Genomic DNA, 5,547 nt, shown 5'->3' with positions numbered 1-5,547 from the left:
CATCTTGATCATTTGAATCAAGTTCACCTCTCGCTACTGTACTGACATCTGTTACTAACAGCGAGACTCCACCACCATGTCCTGTCCTCCATTTACTGTCATCCACTCACTCTCCCCCTTTTCACAAGTCAATGGATGCTGTGTCCGGGGAGAGCTGTGCACATCTGAGGAGGAGGAGAGAACCTCAGAGGGTGAACCATAACATTATTCCCCCACTCCCTCGACACAAGGATCTGTGGGACTGACATCCCATTGCTCAGGGATCAGAGAGAGAAGCAACAGGAGTCAGAGGAAAAGCAATTTTCCTTATTCATAACTGACGCCAATAGTAATGGGCAGTGTTTTTTATACAAATACCAGTGGTGAAATTATATTGTTGAATATTCAGTTATTATAAACACAATCTCACACAGTCTGCTACTTACTGCAGTTTCTGTATTTTACAGTCCGGATTCCTCAGAGCCACAGACAGCAGTTTCACTCCGGAATCTCCCATTTTATTGTAACTCAGATTCAGATCTATCAGTGAGCGGTTTGTACTGAGAGCAGAGGCCAGGTCCTCGGCACAAGAATCTGAGAGATCATTAACATTCAGACTGGAGATCAGAGAGAGAAAAATAACAGGAATCAGAGTAAATCCACACTGTTTTTAAGAATAAGATCATTAACAATAATAATGTACAGCGCGGGACATTCAAGAAACACAACTTCAGTTGATACAGAAAGCAAAATTCTATTCATGCTCTAAATCTGAAATATGAATAAAATATGCTGGAGACTCTCATCAGGTCAGGCAATATCATGTGAAGAGAGAAACCGATTTAGTTTCAGTTCAATTAGCGAAACTTAGAAATTGGAAATAGCAGTGAATTAAATTGTTTTAAGTGACGGGAGCTGGGGATGGGCGAGTGACAAGGAAAGAACAAAATGGAAGGGCCGGAGTCATTAAATGACAAAAAGGATGATGGTGAAAGGGAAGACCACAGGATTCCCATGTCCTTACCCTGAGTCACAGGGAGGGACATGGGATGGTCAGTGGCTCAGGAATGGAGTGTGTGGTGGGGTTGAAGATGATGAGAGAGAAACCTTTTTCACACTGCCAGTGGTTCGGGTCTGGAATTCACAGCCGGGAAGTGTGGTGGAGGTCGGCTGCATTGAAGCAGTCAAAAAGGAATTAGATGATTATTTGAATATAAACAATGGGCCAGGATACGAGAAAAACGCTGGAGAATGACACAAATTCCTAATGCTAATTTGGTGAGCTGGTGCAGACACGATGGGCCAAATGGCCCCATTGTGCTCCATAAGAATTCTGCAAAAATAATGGTTGGAAATGTATCGATATTTCAACTGGAAGTTGGTGATGTTGCAGTGTGGACAGTGTCAGTAGCCATAGTCCTCAATAAAATGTTAATACTGATAGGCAAAGGGATCTGAGTGAACAGGTCCACAGATCACTGAAAGTGGCAATGCAGGTGGAGAAGGTAGTCAAGAAAGCATACGGCATGCTTGCCTTTGTAGGCGGGCATAAATTTTGTGGGTATTAGGATTAGAATATTTCTTAAACTATAACTCGATAAATGAAGCAAAACAGGACAGCATTCAGCCAGAAAGGTGTGAGTAAGGCAAGCAGACATCTTTTAAACACAGAAACCAGGTTGACAAAGACTCAGGAACTCGCATCAATATGCTATTCAGAAAATACCATGAGACCTGGAAAACTTCCTGACATCCCATCAAACACCCATTGTCCAAAGGAATTCAGAGACATAAAGCAATTATCACACTCTTAAACCAAACTTTACATATTAAAACTCTAGACCAGAAAACCCATTAACGGGATAACTATAAAAGAAAACCATTTACACATCAAACTCCACACCCACAAACCTATTGAAACAGGATGATTATATCAGGAAACCACTCACAAACCATTTACATATCAAAACAGATCGTTACTATAACTGTACTCCGTTTTGGCAGGCAAGCAGAGTACTTTTCGGGACTGTCTTGTCTGTGTCCTGATTGTACCTCCGTCGACGTAAAACACTATAATAAACTGTGCTGCTATCAATCTTGGCTCTGGGTGCGAGTGGTGTGGTATCTGTTCACTCGCGCTAACAATTGGGGGCTCGTCCGGGATCGTGACCGCCGCTGGAACATCGCCTCTCAAACACTGGGTGAGTATCTTTACTCATTTAAAGTCCGCGGGAATTCCCAGTGCCAGCGGTGTTCCACGGCTGCCGCGATCTGAACTTGTGAACAGAGCCCGATCGAGAGCTGCACAGCGGGGTAGGTTCTTCTTTGGGCGGGTGAGCGGGGTCGCGAATTGTAATTGATTGTGTACTGTTGCATTCCGCGTATCCCTGACAGCGGACCCGACCAGACATTAGCTGACCCAAAAGGTACCTAAGGAAGACAAGGGTTAAGTGGCCGGGAGGCCGTCCAGGGTTAGGGCCAATGAACGCGGACTCACGAAGTTCGGTTTAAGTCCGGGCGCTGCAAGTCGGGTAGGACCTCTGCAGGCGCGAAAGTCTGGGCCACTGGAAACAGATCCGCGAGGAGTCTGCTACATGTCCGGGCGCTACTAAGTCTGGAGCCTCTGTGAGTGCTTCGGGCACTACAAGCAGGAGACCTCTGGTAGCGCGAAAGAACGGCTACACGCCGGGGGAACTCCTACCTGCGGTCAATCCCACGCTTGTCCGCACCCAGGTCAGGGTGCTTCCCGGGGAGATAGGGAAACGGCGAGCCTCTGTGGATTGATTTAGCGGTAGGATTTGGTCAGGAAAGAGTGGCCCCCGGCCCCTGTAGTCGTGGTCAGAGCCCCCCCTGTCTCTGTGAGCGGTGATCTCCCCGTTACATGCAGGACGGGCTCTGCGTGTTACTGCTGAAGGTTTAAAGGTACTGACAGTGGAAACACCAAACCAGGAACCCCAGGGATACCTACACAAGTATCTGTGGGAAGCACCAAACCAGGATTAGTACACCACTGATCTTAGATAAGAGATTCGACATGGATAGCATTGAGACCATTTTTGAATGGGGGCCGGAAGGGTCCCTCACCCGCTATCTAGCAGATAAAAACAAGAACCTAATTAAAAGCATGATTAAAACAGGGGGGAGTCCCCCGGTAACCACCGATCCCCCAAACGCCAAAGCAGCACCTCTTAAGATCGAATGTATCCCAGGGGGACAAGGGAGAGACGGGCGAGGAAGGCAGGCCCAAATTAAAATGACTTATGTGTCACTCTCGCCAGGGGACACTATGAAATTACTAGAAAAGCTCCCAACCCTGCAGCCCAGGCACAGTAACGTAATTTTTTGGCAAAAGATGAAAGGGATGCAACTGTGCCACAACTTACACAACCGAGATATAGCAGGGTTAGTAAGAGCCAAGATGCCCGAGAATCACTGGGCTCGGCTCCGGGCAGAACACCAGAATGGGACTTGGTGTGCAGACCTAGACGGGAGCCGCCGGGAGCAGGAACAGGCTCTGACAGGCTTTAAAAACGATATCATCCTGACCATGGGGGAGGTCCCCGTGAGTTGGAGTGTAATAGTAGGAGTAACGCAGAAAAAGGAGGAAGGGGCTCAGGAATACGGGCGACGAAAATTCGATGCCTTTGTAGCCCACGGAGGAATGCCAGATGCAGATAGACAGAACCCGGCATTCCTCCGGTTATATAGGGATGGGCTGAGCCCAGCACACCAAGCTATCCTAAAGACAGGATTGGTAAACTTTAACACCTTCAATGAATTAGAAAACTGGGCTGTCACTGTAGACAACCAGCAAAGGAAAACACAGGGCGCCAGAGTAGGGATATCAGCGGTAGGAACTGAAGGAGGAAATTGCTACAGGTGCGGGGAATTAGGCCATTTCAAAAGGGAATGCCGAGCTATGATCCCGCACCCTCCTAATACAGGTAATAAGTGCGGCAGAATCGGACACACCGAATCTACCTGCAAAGACAGAAGGATCCCAAGGAGAGAGAGAGCGCCCCCGAAGAGACTGGAGAAAACCCCGGCAAGCGCCCCAGATATAAGGGAGAATGAGGTGGTTTCGGACCCAGCGCACCTCAGCCACCAGCAGCTGCTGGACATTATACAAACCTTGGCGGCACAAAAATTTGCATGAGTGGCATCGGCCCCCGCCCCGGGAACGGACCCCCGTATCTGGGTGAATGCATCGTTAGGGGGCCGGCGATGCAAAATATTAATAGATACGGGGGCTTCGATATCCCTCACCAACATGGCACTACCCACCACCCACCGTTCCATAGTAGTAGTAGGAATAGGGGGGGATAGGACTATAGCATATCAGAGCGAAGCAGTGTTACTTGAGGTAGAGGGGATCATACTCCCCGTACACTTCTGGGTGGGCCCAAATGAAGAAGGGACAATTTTGGGAATAGACCTCCTGGGAGAGTTAGGAGCAGTGGTGGACGCTTTCAATAAGCGCCTGCTGTGGACGGCAAGGAAAGAACACAAGAGCGGGATCCAAGGATACTGGGTCCCTAATAAGAACGTAGCAGCCATAGGCATGGGGGCTCCGGCTCCGACGGCCCGAGACTGGAAGAAGGAGGGACTAGTGGGACTCTTATGTCAAGCACTACCCCGGGTCTGGGCTACAGGCAAGCAAGACTGCGGTCTCGTCACAATCCTTCCTTTACAAATACAAGGACCAGCCCATGCCCCTCATAAACAATATCCCATAAAACCCGAGGCGTTACAGGCAACCGAAACAATCGTCCAGGCTTTGGTTAAACGGGGCATCCTGAGACCCACCGTGTCCCACACAAATTCCCCGATGTGGCCCGTCCGTAAGCCAGACGGGAACTACCGACTAACCATCGACTATACCGCCCTGAATAAGGTCACCCCAAAGGAACACCCTATCGTTGCGAGCCCGGCCACTATATTTAACGGACTGCGACCTGAATATTGTATCTTCTCCGTGCTAGACATAGCAAACGGATTCTGGTCAATTCCACTCCACCCAGACTCCCAGGAGAAGTTTGCCTTCACCTGTGGAGGTAGACAGTACACCTGGACCCGTCTCCCCCAGGGATTCCACAATAGCCCCGACATATTCCACCGGGTTATGAGCAAAGCCCTCGAAAATTGTAACTTATCCCCCTATGAGAGCGCTTTTCTCCAATATGTGGATGACATCTTGATCGCCTCCACTAACCCGACGGGGCATTTGGGAGCCCTGTCAGTAATCCTGCGGGGCTTACAAACAGCAGGATTTAAGGTTAACCCAACCAAAGCACAACTCGCAAAACCAGAGGTCCGATATCTGGGGCATTACATAAGTCAGAGAAAGAAAACCCTTCCCACGGACCGAAAAACAGCAATTGCCAACATGACCCGTCCGAACACAGTTAGGGGGGTGCGTAGGGTAATGGGACTCTTTAATTACTGTCGGAATTTCATCGATCAGTTTGCATCCATAGCAGAACCTATCCAGCGATTGGTAAAAGGGGGGAGACCTCTGCTCAAGTGGCCGAGCTTATAGCATTAACAAAGGCCCTTAGCGCAGGAAGG

This window comes from Mustelus asterias, unplaced genomic scaffold (assembly GCF_964213995.1).
Source record: "Mustelus asterias unplaced genomic scaffold, sMusAst1.hap1.1 HAP1_SCAFFOLD_463, whole genome shotgun sequence".
Classification (NCBI taxonomy): domain Eukaryota; kingdom Metazoa; phylum Chordata; class Chondrichthyes; order Carcharhiniformes; family Triakidae; genus Mustelus; species Mustelus asterias.
This window is presented reverse-complemented; position numbering follows the sequence as displayed.